The sequence below is a fragment of the Cetorhinus maximus genome, chromosome 17, assembly GCF_964194155.1.
Source record: "Cetorhinus maximus chromosome 17, sCetMax3.hap1.1, whole genome shotgun sequence".
NCBI lineage: Eukaryota > Metazoa > Chordata > Chondrichthyes > Lamniformes > Cetorhinidae > Cetorhinus > Cetorhinus maximus.
Window position 1 is genome coordinate 86,924,374 of NC_135895.1, and position 22,278 is coordinate 86,946,651.

The following is a 22,278-nucleotide window of genomic DNA, read 5'->3' on the forward strand; positions in this document are numbered from 1 at the left end:
CCTCCTCATCCAAGGAGACGTGTAGCTCCTCCATATCTCCATGTGGCAACTCATCTCCCTCTTTGAAGCACCCGGTTACGTAGGGCACAGCAAACAAGGATGATGTGGAACACCCTCTGCAGAGAGTACTGCACAGCCCCACCTGATCTTCCCAAACATTTGAAGCGCATCTTTAGCATGCCAATAGTTTGCCCTATTATGGATCTTGTGGATGAATGGGCTGCATTGTATCTCTCCATCGGTGCAGTTTGTGATGATGAATAGGTGTCATTAGTCACATCTTCAGGAGGTAACCCTTATCACCAAAGAGCCAACCTCTATGCCATGAAGGCTCTCAAAAATCTGTGGTACCTTGGAGTGACTCAAGATGTAAGAGCCATGCGAGCTCCAAGGGTTCTTGGCATAAACATGCATAATCTGCTTTCGGTGATCATAGATTAGCTGGACATTTAGAGAGTGGAATTCTTTTCGATTAATGAACCTTACAGGCTGCTGCCAGGGAGCCCTTAAGGCCACATGTGTACAGTTGATGGCACCCTGCACTTGTGGGAAGTTGGATACAACTACAAATCCCACAGTTCTGGCAGCCTGACTTGCTTCAGCCATGTTGAACCGGATGCAGTGATACACTTTATTGAAGACGGCATCAGTCACTTCCCTTATACATTTATGCGTGGACGATTGTGAGATCTCGCATAGGTCCCCACTGGAACCCCGGAATGAGCTGTTGGCAAAAAATGTTGAGTGTGGCAGTTACCTATAGAGCAACAGGCAATGGATGGCCTCCCAGTCCGTGCGGCATCAGATCCTCACGGAGAATGTGGCAGATATGAACCACCACATTCCTAGACAAGCAAAGGTATCTGCAGCACTGTCTATTGCTCATCTCCATGTATGAGAAGTGTTTTCTGTAGATCCTTGGTCAAGCCAAACACCTCAGTGGATTTGGTCCCTCCTCCTCAGCACCTGGATCTTCACGGGGCCCCACTGGCTCTTGTTCCTCATGGTGAGGCTCTTCCCTGAGCTGTGCCAGATGGCAACGGCCCTTCTCCTGCTCACTCACATCAAAGCTATCAAGAAAGCAGTGCTGCTTCCTGCCTGTATTCTGCACGCCTCCTTGTATCTGCGGACAGCTAGATTAAAGATAAGATTGCATCTTACCCTGCAATGATCTCCCTCCATCACCAAGCCAAGAAGTTAGTGTGAAGGCCTTGGGCTGCCATCATTCTGGACACGGCATCCCCAGGCATCCCCTTGCAGCTGAAGCATATCCTGAAGTTTTTCAGGTGGCTGAGTATCCCTCTCTGACATGACTGCACATTCACAAAGATGCTTTGATCAACGTCATAACAAACACATGCTCTTACTCTCAGTCAGGCTACTGTCAGGCTGCATCCTTTAGCCAAGACACTATCCCAGCCTTGCACTAATTTCATGACTGCAATCGTTATGCTCCATAAGCCATGACCATACAAATGATAATGTGGAGGCTTGTCTGGAGCATGTTGCCTATGTCCTGCAGCCATATTGACCCCTTAAGTGTTTGATTTTTCTTCCCTTTTTACATTCTGCTGTGATGGACTTATGGGCAATCAGACCAAATCAAATGTTGCCTCAAGCCTTAATGGATTCTCGTAATAATGCGCTCCATGAGTTAAGCTGCTAAATTCCTTCAATTAACATTTGATACATGTTAACAATTCTCAGCTGAGCCTTGATTGCCATGTCTTCAACCGCGAATTATTAGGGTGCCCCTTCAATTGGCCCAAAATTGCAGCAGTCGACATCTCCTACATGCCCTCAGACCCCTCCCTGTGTGTTCTTTCTCCAAAGTTCTTTTTCAACTGCGTGATTCCATCTCATTGTAGAAATGGTGGTGCTGCACCTTGAATTCAAGACCAGCTTCCAACCTCCCCTCTTACCCTCCAAGCCCTCCCATCCTCCTCCTTCCTCGCCAGATCCAAATTCCCCTTCTTCCGATCACTCTCTTGCCTTCCCCTTTAGCCCTGGAGCCAATGGTTATTGTTGTTAATATTCCTGTCCTCCCCTCTGAATCCTTTTCTGTTGATGTCGCCATGCCTCATGCCAACCTGACCCCTCCCCTTCTCGAGGCCACTTGCACCGTGACTTAGAGGGAGTCCCCCCAACCACAACCACCATCCACCCCCAGCTGCCAATTTACTGGCTACAGATGCCACCCCTGCCATGACTGTGCCATCTGCTGTCCAGGAACAAGCCACCAAGCCCCAGGACCAACATCTTTAAAATGAACGACCACGCCTGCACACCATGCTGCGCACTAGCGGCACTGCCCAGACAATCCTTCCTCCTCCCAGTACCAGGAACAAGATGTGGGTGCCATGCATAGCCCTTTAGCGTGGCCTGCACAGCCCCATGACAGTTTTTTGATTCTGCCCCTGACATTGTGGCCTCAGCCCCAGGACAGTCTCACAATACTATCCTCTGTTCCTTTAACAAACGCATGCTCCCCCCAGCCATGCCCCTGTGTTCCCCTCTTCCCTCTTGTGTTCCAGTCACCCTGCTCTAGTCGTGCCTCTGTGTTCCCCCCTTCCCTTCCATGCTCTACTCACCCTGTCCCAGTCATGCCTCTGTCTTCCCCCTTCCCTCTGGTCTTGCCTGATGGTCAGCACTGAGATATGGCAGCGCCACTGTTAAAGGTGGGAAAAAACTACATCTACTAACCTCGAAATGGCTAGTGAAGTGAAGGTCACCAGGTGCACGCCACTTATAAATGGTTGTGAATCAGACCGTTCTAATTATATGCTGGCAGGACACTTAATTTGGTGGGAGAACATGATTCCAGCAGGTTGTGTTTTTAATAAGTAATCATGATCGGGAAATGCCTGCAAATGTGGTTCCTAACATGGATCAACAAGAAAGTCGACCCGCCATTAACCTGCCATGGAGCTTGGGAGGACAAAACTCCAACCTAATTTCCTCCCGGTGGAAAACTGACTCTTCCCATCTCGCCAAGTGTTTATGCCCCCACCCACCATGATTCCCGCCACTGGTGGGACCGGAAAATTCCACACAATGCCTTCAACGCTGCCTCACCCCGGAGTGCTCAAATCCTGAAATGGGGCCTGAACCTACAACTTTCCTAACTCAGAAACAAGAGTACTACCAACTGAGCCACATTGGACGCTCTACCCGACAACTGTGGCTGTTACAATTGTGGATCGTGCATTTGCTAAGATCGTACACAGGAATGCTGTCATATTCCTTGCTTCAAGTCTTATGACATGGTTCGGTTTTCTTGATTAGTACCTCGACCTACATCCAGACCAGCAGTCATGTGTGGTGTGACCTATTTCCTTTCAGTTGAAGCACTTGAGGTCTCTGGTGTTATAGCAGAAATCTTTAAAATTAAGGAGGAATTTGATAGGCTAGATGTGGAGAAAATGTTGCACTTAAGGGTGAATCCTGAACAAGAAGGCATGAAAATAAGCTAGCCACGAACAGAAGAACAAAACAATTTGGAAGGAATTTCTTTGTATTGTAGGTAAATGTTAGGAAGACTGAAGTTATTGTTCTCAGTCCCTGCTCCAAATCCCATTCCTTGCTACCGACGACACCCTTCTCCCTGGCAACAGTCTGAGATTATGTCATCCTCTTCGCAATCTTGGTGTCACATTTGATCCCTGGATGACCTTCTGGCATCATATATATCATTAAGAGGGCCTATTTCAACCTCCGTATCATCACTCAACTTCACTCCTGTCTTGGTTCATCTGTAGCTGAAACCCTCATCCATGTCTTTGTTTCCCCTAGACTCAACTATTTCAACACATTCCTGGTTGGTTTCCCACATCCCACCCTCCATAAGGTTGAGGTCATCCATTATATCAGTACTTTGTTCCATTTCTTGTTGCAACCCTTCATCATACTCCACCCACCCCCTTTATTATTCTTTTGTGTCCTCCACTCATGACATCACTATAAGGGAAATGTGTCATGTGATCCAGTCTTAGTTTCACTTTTGTTTTGAGAAGAATACACACACAAAGCCCTGATGTCTTCAAGGTTTCTATCCATGTATAAGTGTTCTCATGTGCCTAGTCTTAATAAATGAATCCACAACGTGGGTACCAAATCCCTTATGAGTGATTGGTACATTGTGTGTTGTGCAGTAAATAGGCCCAAGGTATTATATCATTATGAAAAAGTGACGGGGGGAGATGCTCTTTCCCACAGATGGCAATAAACCCTCCCCTAACAGACCAAGGCGGCCTGAACAGAGATCACAGAGGAGGTAAGCAGCCGTGGGGTCCTCCAAAAATCCTAGGTCGAGTGCAGGAATAGGGTCAATGACCTGCTTTGATCTGCCAGGGTAAGTGGCACAGTCACATGTTACCAAAGCTTCTCTCATGCAGTCATCAAGTAATATATCTTTGTGACTGGGCAGCTAAATGAATGTCTGATCAGCCTCAGTACTGCATGGCATTTCAGACCAAAGTGTATGACAGTTTGGCTCTTATGAGCACTTGGATCCAAAGTACCACTGACCAGTGTGTGTGCGATGGGGATGCATGCAGACAAGGGGGGTTGCTTGACATGTCACTAAATCTGCATCTGCATGTTGTCATGCAGTGGAAGCAGATCCACAACTTGAAGGTAAGGGCAAAGACTGGAGGTGGAGTGTCCGACCTGAAGGTGCTTAGCCCTGTGGAGGTAGAGGCACTGCAGGATGCAGGAGAGGAGGGCAACTGAGTGATTGCAGATGGCAAGGCTGCAGCAGCCAGGCATAGGAGTGAGAATGCCAATTGAACCTGGTGCTGGCAGACGGGCACACAACAGGCATGCAAGGAAATGTGAAGCGCTCAAAGATTGCACTGATCCTTAATGTGGCTATTTTTGAACTCCTCTAAAGGTCCTCACAATCCTGCAGGCCACAGCCACATCAGGAACCTGAAGACTCACCCTGTGGGGACATTGTCACCACTGACTCAGAGGTTACACCATCACCTGCATCTTCCACAACTTCCAACAGTTCAGTTCTCTCCACATGAGTTGCTGAGTGTTCGTGTTTAGATTCGGGAGCACAATCTGGTGAGCACACTGCACACACATCCCGGCAGTTTGGGGAGACTGTGACAGCTGAAGTCCCTGACATTTGGAGGACTGCAAGGGCCAGGCCCCTGCTGAGCCCCATGCTGATGATGGGCCTCTGGCCATGGACACAAGAAGCCTGCTGGACATACAGCAAAAGGTAGGGGAAGATATGGCATAGATGCCAGAGGGCATCCACAGCTAGGCATGGGCGGTGGAGGAATCCATGCAAGCCATGAGTTTGGCCATGATTCAGGCATGTGAGTGCATGGCTTCTTCAATGGAGAGGTTGGCGACCATCATAGAGAGCCAGGTCCAACAAACGACTCATGCACTCTGACCTGCATTCTGACGCTCTTTAATGAGCTCCATACAGCAGTCACTAGGTGAGAGGGGGATGAATCACGTGGCACGGGTGTTTTAAAAAAAGTTCAATTTGTCAAATGTAGGTATTGTACATTATATTGGTTTCACTTTATTCATGTGTGCATTTTTATCATTTGATAAGACTAGCTTAGTTGGACAGCTAAATGTGCTGGCATGCCTCATGGTTGGCACACATTTATGGCTACAGGGGAGTTAGGGACAATTCCTTTATTGTGGAGGAAATTATGTTGCATGTTTGCATTCTGGCTTTGTTGAGTGTTCATTTTAATTTCTCGTTTTGTGCTCAGCCAGTTTGCAGGACAGGCTCAACTGGCCCTCTCTTAAATGAATATATAGGAGATTGCTCTAGATTACTCTCATGGGGATAATTGAATTGTTGTAGTGCACTCAAAGCCCTGTAACAATGGTGCAGGATCTGAATTCTTGGTCATGGTATGCTGATTGACATATATCCAAGTGCAAAAGAGATGTCTTTGGGACCACTATTTTCTGGTGGATGTGTGGTTAAGATCTACTCCCCTTGCTCTTTGAGATGTCAGAGGATGCAGGTTGAGAGGTAGCTCTGTGAGAGAGGCTGGCAGGGGTTGTTAATCATCCTGAACTGACAATGAAGTTCCAGTAATGGGAACATAGTCGTGTAGGTACCTCACTCTTGGCGAATTGGATGCATATTAGATTGTCTTTGGTATCCCTCACATGTCTCTCCATGGCCCAGGCATCCAATAAAGGCTCATTGCATATTCTTGGCCTCCTCCTCAGGTTCATCCAATTGATCCTCATCTGAATAGGACTGCTGCTCCTCCTTCTTGTCCTGTTGCAACGATTCTGTGCATTGCATGGCCATGTTGTGCAGTGAACAGCGGACCACAGTTCGTGACACCTTACGTGGTGCATTTGCAGAGCCCCTCCAGGCCGGTCAAGGCAGAGGAAGTGCATTTTCAGTAAGCTAATGGTTTGCTCGTTCATGGTTCTGGTGGAGGCATGAGCTGCAATGTACTACACTTCCGCTGAGCTGTGGGGATGCCTCGTTGGTGTCATCAACCAGGTCCGGAGGGGATAGCCCTTGTCACCAGGATCCAGCAGTCACCCTGAGCTGGGGTCTCAAAAAGCCCTGGACCTGCAATTTATGCAAAACACGCATAGACATGTGTGATTCTTTGCCTGTGATCACAGACCAGTTGCATGTTCATAGAGTGAAAGCCTCTGTGACTCACATATGCTGCTGACTGGTCCCAGGGGGCTCTAAAGGCTGCATGATTGCAGTTGATGACCCCTTGCACTCTAGGGAAATGAACGATAGCCCTGGAGCTTAACGCCCTTGCTGCCTGGCTGTCCTCACCTGAGGAGAATTTGAATTCATTTGCAGGACAGTAGAGGGCATTGGTTTCTTCCTTTAGGCACCTGTGAGTGACAGCCTGTGAAATTCCACACATCGCTGGTGGAGCCCTGGAAAAAAACCCACCGGCGATAAAACTGAGCACCGCAATCACCTTGAGGGCCACTGGCATGGAGTTCCCACCAAATCCATGTGACTGCAGGTGTTGTCTCATGACCCCACATATCTCTCTGACTGCTTTCGGAGACAGCCCCAGCTGTTTCTGGCATTGCCTTTCCAACACCTGTAGTTAGTTAGTTCTCATCCTGGGGATGCAGTGACTCACCAGTGCCCATCTTCTATGATGCCTTCCCTGGATGCCTGCCTCCTGGCCAGCCTCCCACTCTGATGCTGCCTACTGCTGGCCTTGCAGCCTTTGGTGGGTCAGGCCGTCTTTGTCACATCCTCTCCTCCTGCGCTCCTCCTGCTCTTCCTTGAAGAACTCCGGACCCTATAGATGCACCTGACCCAACCCTCAAATAGCCCCTGCCCCTTCTGACCCTCCAATCCAAGCAGCCAGTTGCCTGCTCCCTTCCCCTGTGGTGTAGATTTCCACAAAAACTGTTCACCTGAGATCCAAATGGACAAACTCAACTAGTGCACGCCCCCTTTAAATGACTATTAAACCGGTACCACCAGTTTCCTTTGTGCCACTGACTTAATCTTGAGAATTGCTAAAAGCTCTTTTATCAGCTCAATAACTCACACTAAACTCCTTTGGGCAACAGCCAATTTGGAACTGTCTATAGGTACCAGTTTACCAGTAGGAGTGACGTAATCTGTTTCTTTAAATATTTAGTGCCCAGTCTTCATCTTGCAGCACTGCCGTCAGCATGCATTGCATCAGCATACATCGTGTATTGTTTCCAACAGAATAAATTAGAGCACAGGGCCAATGCCCATAAAGAGATATTTTGTCATTTTCATTATTCTAAGCTAGGTTCTTTTCTGGGTTTTCATTTTAGAATAAGGCTTTCTATATAAACCTTATTGTTTAATTACACAGCTAAAGATTGAAACCTTGTCCATTCAAGCCCATCCTTGGAGCATCTTGAGTGAAGGGTATTCATCCATCCTTCTCTTGTGTTTATGGAGTGGTTTTAGGGAGGTTAGGTACTGTGTCTATGTTATCTTAAATGAGGTAATTATAATGGATGACTGCTTGGCAAGAGGCAAAGGACATTATTGATAGAAAGCAAGGTCTCCGAGGAAGAAAAGATATTTGGAAGAAACATGTTTTGTTTTAATATACATAAGCTTGGACTTGTGGAGTATGGGTGTCAGAATGTTCTTGGAGTGAAGCTGAATATTCTCAAGTGGTAACAAGGCTACTTTGAGTCTAATCACCTCAAAACCTTGGAACCTTAAAAAAGGTTGCCTCAGCCTTTAACTGACTATGCTATTCTTTTATCATGGGATTGTCTCAGGATTCCTGTTTCTTAGTCTCGAAGAGATCTTGCTGGAGGCATTAGCCTTTTGTTCAAAAAACCTTTATTTACATCGCCACTTACAAGTGTAGAGAACATCAGAACATGGCTACAGCTCCTCTCTAAGGTGTTTCTCAGTCATCTTCTCTTAGTGAGTGACATCACTATGACATCACTCCTTATGGACATGCTCAGTAGCTATTATTAGAGTTAGCCCTTTACTCTACAGCTATAAGTATAATATCTATACTTCTTGTATGCTAGCTTATTTGTAACTGTAACATATATATTTTGGAACAAAGCTCCCTCTAGTCTCTGAATATCACAAATCAAATTTAATATTAACTTATGGTGTTAGCATGATGGCTGGGGTCATGCTACAAAAAGGCAATGCTCCAGAAGAAACTAGAGTAATGACTTAACGTGCCTTCCAACGGATATTAAGATGTCTACTCCAACTCAGTCAGTGACTCGAAGGAGTCTAATTTTGCAGGGTAACCCAGGGTACTCAGTACTGAGGAAGTCACAGAGGGACTCCAGGCAGCTGATAATGCGATCAGTGATTATCATGGATTTCGTGATCAGTGGTGGACCGGCGCCATGGGGACTGTGTTAGAAACAGAGGCCTTCACGTTTTGCACTGGAGACTCCGGGCCACCCTGTCCCAGCTGCAGCATGGATCCATCGGCGAGGTGAGTCGGGAGGCCCAGTGGCAAAGCACAGTTGTGGTGACGCGATGCCCCCTTTCACGTCACAAACTGAAGATATGCCCCTTGAGGTCTGCCTTTCAGTTCAGTGCATGTCACCGTTTCGCATGAACCTATTATCTGTTTTCAATTCTGGATTCGCCTGCTGCCAACCTTGACACTGCTCAATTCTTCCCGAAACTGCTCAGCCCCTTCGACATCCTCGACACTGCTCAACACCCCCACACTGCCCAACACCCCCTCCTGGCACGGCTCAACCCCCCCCTCAACGCTGCTTATCCCTCCCCACACTTCCCATTCCCAGACCCCTATCTGCGCTCTCTCATCCCACCGCCCCCCCACCCCACCCCAAGGACACTGCTCACCCTCGTCCGCAAGTCCAGTGGATGAGCATGGTCAGGCGGAGTGAACAGTATCGGAGTGATGAGCACTGTCAGGAGGGGGTGAGTAGTGTCAGGGGTGCGGGAGGGGTGTGACCAGTGTCTGGGGATCGGGGACTGGGGTGCTTCGACACTCGTCCTGATTTAAAGGGCTGCACTCCTAGCGGGAACAGCACTGACAAATCGGGGTTAAAAATCTAGGTAAGTATCAGGCACACAGCCCAGGTTTACACACTGACAAGTCCCGGGACAGCCGCCATTTCTGGCAAACTGGGATTTGAAGGGTCGGGCGGAACTTCCCGGAACTTCCGATAATTGCGACGCCGAATAGCAGCAAATGTTTCAGGGTTTGCCACTGTTGGGGTCAGAAAATCTGGGTCAGTGAGTCGCAGGGTGACCCCAGGCAGTTAGTAATGAAATAACTCAGAGTGACTCCAGGCAGTTAGTAACAGAGTGACTCACACAATGACTCAGCCCAGTCAATAACAGCAGCGCAAGGCATCCAAGATAAAATCTTAAACTGAATAACCTTTAAGGATAACAATTTAATTATATCAAGAGATCTTTGTCCCTGTACTATCCAAGAAAAATATCAATTGAACTAACATAAATAGTTTTCAAAAAATAATTTTTTCAGTCTTTTGTTAGTCGGGGATGGAGTAGGATGTTGCATGAGTCACTGGACTATTCCATAATGTTTCATTGTTCATTTGACAATGCGCATTTTGATGTTCACACTTCTTGTATAATCAAGTTTATGGTTAGGTTATACTTGGGTCAAAATCCTGGAACTCCCTCCTTAACAGCGCTATGGGCATACCTACACCACATGGATTGCAGCGGTTCAAGAAGGCAGCTCACAGCCACCTTCTCAATTAGGGATGGGCAATAAATACTGGACTAGCCAGTGACACTCACATTCCATGAATAAATATTAAAAATTCATTAGCTTATATGCATAAATCACAACTAAAACATGTATAGCTAATTAGCTACATTGTTATAGTCCTTTCCGCCCCTTATTCTTTTCCAGTTATGAACCAATAATTCATGCAAAACTCGAGAACCCATATCCTAACTCACACCAACTCTCACTCGTCCATCTCTCCTGTGCTTGCTGACATATATTGGCTCCAGGTCCAGCAATGCCTCAAATTTATAATTTTCCTCCCTGTGTTCAAGTTCCCCTGTGGTCCCACCCATCCCTACCGTTGTAATCCTCTCTAACCTTACAACCTTTCGATAACCATTCCTCCTCTGTCCAACCCAAATTTTATTCGCTCTTCTATTGGCCCTAAGGTCAAGAATATAAGCCCTGAAATTACCTCTGTAAAGTCCTCCGACTCTCTTCTTTTAAGATGCTGCTTAAAAACAAATTATTTTGCCAAGCTTTTGATCACCTGTCCTATCTCCTTGTGACTCGGTGTCTATGAAGTATCTTAGGGCACTTTATTTCAGTAAAGATGTTATATTAATGCAACATCGTTTTGGTTGGTTCTTCATGGTTTACCAATTCAGTATTTCACTTATTCACCCCACCCCATTTTTCTCGGCAAGGCATCTCGACTTTTCAAAGCAGGCCTTTCATTTTTACTCTTCATTAAATGTTTCTGTTCATTCACCGGTAGTCCTGTGTCCTTCATTCTCATGATCTGCTTAATTTATCTTCCTTATGTTTATTTCCTTCTCCCGTTTCCTTCCTTGTGCTTGTATCTTACTCTTCTTCCACTCTCATGATCCTTAACTGCTCCTTCTTCTACTCTTTCTCTTTATCATTTCTTTGTGCTTTGATATATATATCAGCATTTTTCACTCTTCCTGTTGTTTTTAACTTGCTTCTCCTCTCTTGTGCTTGTTACCTTCTCCGTCCTCCCTTGTGCTTGATAATCTCTTTTTACTCCTCACTTATCCATGGTACCTGCTTCTTTGCATTATTTTTTGTTTCTCAGGAACAGAAGGAATAAGAGCAAAAGTAGACCATGTGGCCCCTGATGAAAGCTCCACTATTCAACAAGATCATGGCTCAATTTCTTCATCAAATCCACATTCTCGTCCTTTCCCCATATCCCTAGATTCCGAAAATCTGTCAACCTCATTCTTGAAAATGCTCATCAACTGAGCTTTCACATCTCTCTGGGGGGGAGAATGCTAAAGATTCACAGCAGTCTAAGTGAAGAAATTGCTCCTCATCTCAGTCCCAGATGGTCAACCTCTTATCATGAGACTATGACCTCAAGTTCCAGATTCTCCAGCCAGAGGAAATCGACCTCTCAGCATTTACACTATCAAGCTCTCTAGCAACATTAGGAAGGAGTTTCTTCTGTGTGATGAAGCTGCAACGTTCGCTGTTGGCTGCCCCAAAAAAATGTACTGACCTTGCTCATACTCCGCAGCAGGAACCTGCTGTCCCAGCTGCAGCATTGTTCCAGCGACGAACTGATTTCCAAAGCCTAGTGGTGACACGCCCACATTGATGTCACTAGAACTCACGTCCCTTGTAGTTAAGCAGTCAGTCACTGTTCAGGTTGGTGCTTTATAATGATTTTAAGTAATTTAAAAATTTTAAGTACTTGTAATCAATTTAAAGTACTTTTATAAACTTTCAAACTTTCAAACTCCCGCCTAGCCTGACACCAGCCTGCCTAGTTAAAGCTGTCAGGTTTCCTGCATGGTGTGGGCCTCCACTGCCACAGGTCAGGTATCAGGGAGGGGGGAATGAAGCACTTATTAGTTATTTAACTAATCAGGACATCAGATTTGTTCCTGTGTCAGCCTTTGGAAGAGTCTGAATCTTTATCCAGGCTCAATCAAGGTTTTTTGTAACCTGCCGTCTTCTTAAACACAAAAACAACCAAGACTGCATATTGGTTACTATAATCTAATATTAATCTTGATATTTGGTTAAGCTTTGGTTATCACCCAGTAAATTGGCTTCCATAGCAAATTTGCAAAGTTTACAATTCAAAATTTGTTAAAGTATTTAAAAGGTTTTTGACGTTTTTTGAAGCATTTAAAAGTTTATAACATTTTTTGAAAATTTATAGAAGTATTCAAAAGTGATTACAAGAGTTTTAAAAAGACGTAATTACTTGAAATCATTATAAAGCGCCAACCTGAACAGTGACTAGCTGCTTGATGTCAGCGATAGATCTTCTGGAGACAAGTAAGACAGGGCAGGATGGGGTTCACAGGGAGGGTGAGTGTCAGCTGGCTGAGGGAGGACAGTCAACAGCAAGGGGGAGGGGTGGCTTCACAGGTAGCCCCCTCCCAATTGTCAGGTACCCCAATCGGGTAGAGAGTGCCTTTGAACGATGTCCACCCCTCTTCAGGTTTGCCAGGCAGCCTTCCTGGTTGGAGAGCCCCCTGCCCAGTGCTGATACTCAACCAGCAGCAGTGGGATGAGCCCCTTTACTGGCCATTTGTGGGCCTGATTGGCCTTCGGGTGGAAGGCCAACCACAAACCTTCCTGCCCTGGACTCATTTGGAGGGAGGCGAGTCCCAGTGCACAATGGTTCTGGATGCGTTGTTCCAGAATTACCTCAGGCTGGATTTTACATTCCCCTACTGGCAGTTTTGAAGGTCGGGGGAACGAGTAAATTCTTCTCACTATCTTCCTGCCCACCTCAACCTGTTTGAAATTTTACAGGAGTGTTGGGGAAGGTGCCTACTGACACCCTTAAATGAACTAATAAGTGCTTCATTCTCCCCTCCCTGATACTTCACCTGTGGCAGTGGAGGCCCACACCATGCGGGAAACCTGACATCTTTAACTAGGCAGGCTGGTGTCAGGCTAGGTGGGAGCCCTCTTTTGCCCATTGAGGGCACCACCCTTCCCCACCCAGGTTGTCCCCCTTTTTAACCCTCCCTTCAGACTCTTGAACCTGGTCCCCCTTCATCCTTGCACTAAGACCCTGACTGTGGTCTTAGCCGGGTTCCTCCTATGTGGTTCCAACAGGGGCCATTGCTTCCTGCTTGGCATAGCTGGGACTACAGAGACACCTGCATTAGTGAACCAGATGGCTTTTTATGACAATTGATGATAGTTGTCATGTTCAACATTTCAATTTCACTAGTTTTCAATTCCAGTTTTATTGAATAAATTTAAATTCCACCAGCTGCCATGGTGGGATTGGAATCCATGTCCTCATTGGCATTATCCTGGGCCTCTGGATTACTAGTCCACTGACATTACCAATACACCATTATCTCCCCCTGACAGAAGTCTGTCAATTGTGGAGCATACATACTTCAACAATATTTGACACATTGCAAAAAAGACTGAAAATATGTTCTGGAAGAAAAATTTTAAATGAAATATTTGGGGTCCAAGACAGACCTCCGTTAAACCGAGTTCCAGGGTATAGCAGACCATGTTATAGCTGGGCCCCAGTGTAGTTACTTCATTTTCAGGAGATTTGTCGACTTTAAGACCCATTAATATCTCCAGTTCTATTTTTTTACTAATAACATTCTAAAGTCCCTCATTTTCACTAGATCCTTGTTGTGCCACTATTTCCAGAATAGTTTTTGTATCTCCTACAGTGAAGACAGGCACAAAGTATTGCTTCAATGTCTTCACCATTTCTTTATTCCCCATTATAATTTCTCCCATCTCTGCCTTAAGGTTGGACGGGCAGCGTTAACAATTACATTAATCACTTCCTTAATGGCCTTTATAGGCCGTTAACATTTGGGCGGGTGCGCAGCCAACTCCGGCACACGCCCGCTGAACAAAACATCACGAGACGGTGCGATGATGTCGGGACGCACGCCCGATGTCATCGCACGTCATTTTACGCGTCAGTGTGCGGGGGTGGGCCCGACACGCCGAATGAAAAATCCTGCCCTATGTTTCTTGCTCATTTACTCACATTATTGTCTTTTCTACTCTTTTATCAATTCCTTAGCCCTCCTTTGCTGAATTCTAAAATCCTTCCAATCCTCAGGCTTACTACTCTTTATGGCAACATTATCAGCCTCTTCCTTCAATCTAATATAATTTTTAACTTTTCCTTTAATTATAAAGTGATTCTTTAAGTATTTGTCATTGCTTTATCTACTGTCATATCTTTCAAACTAGCTTCTCAACCTGCCTGAGTCAACTCATACTTTTATAGTTGCTTTGGTTCACGTTCTCCACACTATCATTGCAAATGTGGTGTGCCCACTCTTTGAAGATTAAGCCCCCCCATGAATACCCAGGTTACATGCATCTCTAATTTCTTCACTTATAATTTGTTTGACACTATAATTACTTTTAGGGGGCCTATTAATTACTCCCACGTGTTTTTTTCCCCTTTCTGCTTCTTAACTCTGCCCAAACTGATTCTACGTTGCGATTTTCTGAGCGAACGTCTTTTCTCTCTCCTGCTTTTCTCTCTGTTGCCTTTATCTCATGCTTTACTATTTACCCAAAAACCCTTCCTTTTCCAGTTTGTCTGTCTCTTCTAAGAATGAAGTGCCCTGAAACATTTAGTTCTCAACCTTGACCATTCTGCAATCACATCTCCATTATGGTGATTAGATCAAGCCCATTAAGTTCTATTTGTGCTATTAATTCATCTATTTTCCTGTGAATGCTTAGCTCATTTAGATATAATGCCTTTAGTGTTAACTTTTTTTCTGTTGTTCCCTGGTGTTATTTTGAAGCTCTTTGAAGCTGAAGGCAACATAGTTATGGAAAGAATGGATTGCATATTACGATTTGTGCATTCAGAAACGTCTGTTTTTCACTACTGTTATCCCTATTGATATGGAACCTTCGAACTCATGGATTTGATGCTAGTGTTTCACAGAAGCTTAGAGAAATCTCTTTTCACAGGAGGATTTTCACTGAGCTCTAGATTGTTGTACTCATTACTTTCACACAATATCCAACTCTGATAAATTCTTAACCTTGGTGAGTGCACATCATTAAAATAACAGCTGGTCCAACTGAATTCGCATCTAGGATAAAGGACGGATTTACTGCTCTAGCCTGAGAAGAAATTTGTCTTCCAGAAAGAAAAAGTCTCAAGTACGGAGTCCAAGACATAGTCATATTCTTCACTCTCCACTGAACTCACATAAATGATCTTCCATTCCAAATCCTCGGACAGATATTCAATGCACTCAAACTGAAAAAAGATGAGTAAAGGAAATGGCTTTAGACACAGCCGCAGCCTAGGAACCTGGATCATTCCCAATTGTGTCCTCCAGCTGTGAGTTTCAGGGGGTCAGCTGAAAGGAACCTCATTTACATGGGGTAGTTGGGTGTAAGCATCACTTTGGATGTATCTGCATTGCCCAATGTTGTATGCTCACAAAACTCTCACGATTGAACATACAGGAAGGTGTATAGTCTGCACACCTCATAGTCCTGCCAATCTTACAATCTATGTCATTTACCCACTTAATTCTTCTGGGGTCCAAGGTATTTATTTCAACTTGTTATCACTGTTATAATAGAACAAACACACAGCTAATTTGCCACACAGCAATGTCCCACTTATAGCAATGAGCTAAATGACCAGATGTCTTTTAATGTAGTTTACAGAGGGATGTGTTAACCAGGTACTTAGAATGGTCACTGAGACATAATGCCTTAGGCTACTTTCATCAAAGGAAGTGAATCCCAGCATGAGTTGCCAGTTTAAAGAGGAAAGTTAAGGGCATGAATCTGGAGGAGTAAAAGAGTGGAAAGATGGTCTGGTTTTACCTCAAGTGGCTCTTCCTTAACTTCCAAGGTTATTTCACAGCCAAGCATGAAATTGAAGCACTGTTTCAATCTGGTCATTGCATTGTTCAATATGTCAAGCGTAAAAGTGATGGGAAAAAAGAAGATTCCCCGTGTTCATTGAAACAATATCACTCATCTCAAAATTAAATGCTTTCCTGTCCTCATCAGGAACCTATCTCATACCAACTGACTGCAGACAAAAATTTGCAATGTTAAAAATACATTATTGCCAGGGGTTGTAATAGTCAGATTTCTGTATATGCAACAGCATTGAACTTAAAATAAAGTGGAGTTGAATTTCAAGCTGAATATTAAAAATTGAAGGTACTGCAGTTTGTAACATTTTTTTGTAAAGAAAAAATATATCAGAGGGGGGTCATGCATTGAAATGCCTTAACATATCCTAATTATATAATTAGTCAGCTGCACTGACTTCTTAGTATTTCATCAAGTTCTGTAACTAAAATTTCTGGTCAGAATGATCATACTTGCTACTTATTTGAAGGCTTCAGTTGAGAATGATAACAGTTTCCAAACAGTTTAGACTAAGGTTTGGACTTAGGTTAACAACACACATCAAACACTTCAATCTAATATTAGAATTCAGGATGACCACAGTCAGTGAGCACTTTTGCCAAAGATTGGTGTGGTAATCTGAGGTGCAATACACCTTTAACAGAATGTGAGCAGATTGACCATGTGATTGCATTACCCAATTGCTGTGTGTCACAGGCTACGTTGTTAATCAGTAGTTTAGAATAGGGTCAGGTTTGAGAAGCACACATACGTTAGAGCTCTGTTACTTGTGTTAATAAACAGCATGTGCTTCATCTTACATTGGACTCTGCGTCTGCAGTATATTTTTTACCAACTCACTCACCAGTAGATAGGCATGCAACCATGTTCACTGAGCAAAGCAACCCAACATAAGGAACATATCAACTGGCGACAAGGCAAAACATGACCAGTCGATGACACCAAAGAAAGCTGTGAACATTCAACAGAAGTAAATCAGCCGTACCTTACTATCGCCTTGATTGCAAGTACAACCTTCATCATAGTCGTTGGAGCTTTCTACCTCCAGTGTGCCACAATTTGGCCGTATCAAACCATTTGATCAGACCACCGATAACTGATCACGTTATATTGAATGCCTTGCATTCTTCTTTTCGGCTAACGACATATCAGGGGAGGAGAAAAGGTGAGCAGCCCTCTTATCAACATGTGGCAGTAAAACATACAGCCTAATTCGTAGTCCAATGGCACCCAACGCCCCAGATCCAAGAGCTTTGATGAGTTGGTAAATCTTGTGAAAAGCCACTTTCAGCTGAAACCCTCAGTAACAATGCAGCGTTTTAAATTTAATTTAAGGTGTCGTGCCCCTGGAAAGACAGTCGCTTGTTATATAACAGCCTTAAAATAACTGACAGAGCAGTGTGAGTTTGGGACATCGATTAACAACATGTTAAGAGACCGATTAGTACGTGGGGTTAATGAAGACGTCATTCAACAAAGGTTGTTGTCAGAAACAAATTTAGACTTCAGCAAGGCACTGATTTGGAGCTCGCAATGGGAAAGCACAGTCAGGGATTTGGAAGCAATCAAGGGAGCACAAAATGGCTCCGTCCTTCGTGGCAGGAGGGAAGCATCGGTTAGAAATGGCGCGGAAGCGCCGGGCGCCACGGAAAGGCAGGAATCAGCCACCATTAACATATCGGCAAAAAGCAGTGGTTTAGCAGAGAAAACCTATAATAATAACGGTAGAAATGGAACCAGACAGCCTGCAAGCGAACGACAATTTAAAAGAATTGAGGGTTTTTACTGCCACCGTAATGGGCACATTAAGCGATATTATAAAGACAGATTAAGACAAAACTTTAAGCAGGAAGGTAGAAATCGTGCGATCCACATAATAGAGGAACCAGAAGAAACAGAGTCAGATATTTACTCGCTTACACAACTTAAAAATGGGTAAAACTGAGCCAAACTACGTGATAGTGGAAGTCAATGGAAAACCCACCTGAATGGAGGTGGATACAGGGGCATCCACGACAGTTATAGGGGAACATACATTCAAATATCTGAATGGAGGAGACCACTCATTAAATCTGGAAAATTCAGATGCTAAATTAAAGACTTATACTGGGGAAGACATACAAGTAAGAGGTATATGGAAGGTTCCAACACAGTATGGAAATCAGTCTACTTGTCTGAACTAGCTTAAGGAAATAAAGTTTGAGTGGACTCAGACTTTTCAATTCAGAATGAAAGACCTGCAAGAATTATTACAGAAATATGCCTCTGTGTCCAGGGAGGAGCTTGGGAAGGTTCAGGGGCTGCAAGCTAAAATCCATGTGGATCCCGGAGCAGCCCCCAGATATTTGAAGGCAGAGTCAGTCCCCTATGCATTACGAGAAAAAGCAGATATTGAATTGGACAGGCTGGAAAGGTTGGGAGTCTCACAACCTGTATAATTTTCCGAATGGGCAACGCCCATAGTTCCAGTACTAAAGCCTGACCAGAGTGTGCGAATATGCGGGGACTACAAGTTGACCATTAACAAAGCAGCCAGACTTGACAGGCATCCTATACTGAAAATTGATGAATTGTACTCCAAGCTTGTAGGGGGAACCGTATATACGAAACTTGACATGAGCTACACTTACCAGCAAGTCGAGCTAGAAAAGGCCTCTCGGGATTTTGTGACTATCAACACACATCGGGGGTTATACCAATATACCAGGTTACCCTTCGGAGTCTCATCAGCTTGCGCCATTTTCCAACGGACAATGAAGAATTTACTTCAAGTTCTACCCCATGTTGTGGTTTATCTCGATGATTTCCTAGTAACAGGACTAACTGATGAAAAACACCTGGCTAACCTGGAAGAGGTATTGAAGCATTTCTCACGAGTACATTTGAAAAGAGAAAAATGTATCTTCCAAACAAAAGAAGTGGTTTACCTGGGCCATATGGTCAACTTGCAGGGCCTTCACCCGGTAGAATACAAGGTGAGAGCTATTCGTGAGGCGCCAGCACTGAAAAGCAACACAGAACTCAAGTCCTTCTTAGGAATGGTTAACAACTATGGCCATTTTCTCCTAAATTTGTCAACAGTACTGACTCCATTATATGGAGAAAAACAAGAAAAATAACATGTGGACTTGGCAAGCTCCACAACAATAGGCTTTTACGACAGTAAAGTAGTTGCTACTTTCATCGGCCCTGTTGGTACATTTCGACCCAAAAAAGAATTAATTTTGACCTGCGATGCATCCCCTTACAGAGTTGGGGCAGTACTCTCCCATCGGATGGTGGATGGCTCTGAATGGCCCATTGGTTACGTCTCAAGAACACTGTGTTGCAGAACGATGATACTTAAATAGAGAAAGAAGGCTTATCCGTCGTATTTGGCACTAAAACGTTCCACCAGTACATCCATGGTCGCCACTTTACCATTGTATCCGACCACAAGCCACTACTAATCTTGTTCGGGGAAGATAAGGCAATACCCCCAATTGCCTCCACACACATCCAAAGGTGGGCACTGATTCTAGCTGCTTACGAATATACTTTTAGCCACCAGCCAGGAACCCAATTGCAAATGTTGATGCACTGAGCCAATTACCTCTAAAAGACAGCAATGTGAACGTCCCAATTCCTCAAGAACTTGTCTTGTTATTAAACTTTCTGGATTCATCACCAGTACATGCCAAACAAAGAAGAGAGTGGCCAGACTGCGATCCAGTTTTGTCTCACGTAAGGGAACAAGTCTTACAGGGATGGTCTAACGAGCCAAAGTCTGATGAAATGAAGCCCTATTTTAATAGGAGATGCAAGCTCACCTACCAGGATGCCACCTTGCCGTGGGGAGCAAGAGTCATTGTGCCTCCGACAGGAAAAAAGCCATCATTGACCAAATTGCATTGTGCTCACCCCGGCATCTCTAGAATGAGAGTTTTGGCGCGCAGCTACTTATGGTGGCAAGGGATAGATACAGAAATCAAAAACTTAGTCAAGAGCTGCATACAGTGCCAACAGGTACAGAAGTTGCCTCCTTCTGCTCCATTGCATCCCTAGGAATGGCCAGGAAGGCCATGAGTCCGCCTCCACGTTGTCTACGTGGGGCCTTTTTTGGACACAATGTTCCTCTTGATTATAGATGCTCACTTAACGTGGATGAATGTATACAAGGTGAGATCATACACATCTGCTGCCAGCATAAACAGATTGCATCAGGGTTTTGTGATACACGGGTTACCAGACATAATAGTGTCGGATAATGGAGCGGCATTCAGTATTGGGGAATTTCAAAGATTTATCAGTCTCAATGGCATAACACATATTGAGGCCTCGCCATACCACACTGCATCCGATGGTTTGGCCGAGAGGGCAGTTCAGGCCTTCAAGTTCAGAATGAAAAAACTGGGTGGAGGCCCTATTGCAGCTAGATTATCACATTTCCTGCTCAGCTGTAGGACTAAACCACACCCGACCACTGGTATTGCCCCCACAGAGTTATTGATGAAGAGACATCTCAGGACACATTTGAGTCTCATCAGGCCGAGTTTAGTGGAGAGGGTAGAGAGAAGTCAGGAGGCCCAGAAAAATGAACACGACCACCACAGTCGTGAAAGAAACTTCACTGTTGGAGACACAGTTTCTGCAAAGAACTTTGAAGATGGGCCCAAATGGCTGTCAGGTGAAGTTAGTGCTGTAACAGGACCCCTTTCCTATCACATATTGGTTGACGGTCGGATAATTATGAGACACGTAGATCACCTCAGGAAAAAGGAAACAGGTCTACAAGAAAGGATGCACCAAGCATTCCCATTGGAGTCTACCTATAAGGTCTGTTGAGCCTGAGAGAGTCAAAGCAACAAACTTACAGGTTCCTACTGCAGAGCCTAGTGGACAGATGACTCCTGAGAGGAAGGCCTCAGGTAAACCATCCAAAGTCGTAAAACTACGATGTTCGACACGTTTGAAGAAGCCTCCAGAGAGATTGAATTTGTGAAGAGTTTATTTATGTAAATGGTTGATACATTGTAAAGATTGTAAATTTTACTTTTGAGTAAAGGGGGAGGGGTGTGGTAATCTGAGGTGCAGTACACCTTTAAGAGAATATGAGCAGATTGACCACGTGATTGCATTACCCAATTGCTGTGTAGCGTGAGCAACAATGTTAATCAGTAGTTTAGAATAGGGCCTGGTTGGAGAAGCACACATTGTGTTAGTGTCTCTGTTATTTGTGTTAATAAACAGCATGTGCTTCATCTTACATTGATTGGTCTCTGCATCTGCAGTATATTTTTTACCAACCCACTCACCAGTAGATAGGCGTGCGACCGTGTTCGCTGAGCAACACGACCCGACAGAAGGAACATAACAATTGGGATTCTGGATGGTCAGTTCTAAGTGCATTGAACCCTGTTGGCTCCCTATCATAGTTCAGGATGGCACAACACTTCAATTAAAGTTACCAGGTTGCAGTTGCTGCCTAATATATAAGCAACCAACCGTACAAAGATATATTTTTAAAAATCCAATAAATTGTGCAGGCCCATCTAAGTCGGCATCTGCTTTGAGTCAGACAAAGAATTTTGCACCATTTGCAGTCACGTCATACTTCATCGTGCTTAGTATCACAAGAAAAGAATCGCTCTGTAATACATATTCATTAACCATAACTGAACACTTGGTGTTCGCTCCCATATGCAATACATATTAAAACTGCAAATCTGGAATCTTCTGACTGCATCAGCCTTGAGGACAACTTGCTGAGTTTACTTAATGCTCACAGATGTGAATTCATAGTCAGCAATGTAAATCATAAATTTTTGGTAATGATAGTGTTTTAACTGTACTAATTAAACTCATAGCTGAAGTGTGCTTTACTGCTGTTCCTTTATTGAGCACAGCCATTCTTGCAGCTAAAAATATTCTATGCATTTAAAATACTCCCCATTTGCAATTTTTTTTTTATCTTAACAGATGCATGTCATATGCAAGTGCTTTCAAGGGTGTGATTTTTGTCACAGAGGCTTTCCACCCAAAGCAGTGTGATATCTTAAAAGCTAAATACTGAATGCTAGAAATCTGAAATTAAAAAAAAAACAAAGCACTCGATATACTCAGCAGGACGTCAGCATTAGTGGAGAGAGAAACAGGGTTAATGTTTCGAGTTGAATATATCTCTTCTTCAGAACTCCTT

At 44.4% G+C, this 22,278-nt stretch overlaps 1 protein-coding gene and 1 pseudogene across 1 annotated transcript in view; both read right to left on the reverse strand.

Annotated features, from left to right (window-relative positions):
• astn1 (astrotactin 1) overlaps positions 1-22,278 on the reverse strand; it is a 2,710,576-nt gene that overhangs the window by 2,110,431 nt on the left and 577,867 nt on the right. The window lies entirely within an intron of this gene.
• On the reverse strand, positions 14,932-18,840 carry LOC144692805 (histone chaperone ASF1 pseudogene; annotated as a pseudogene).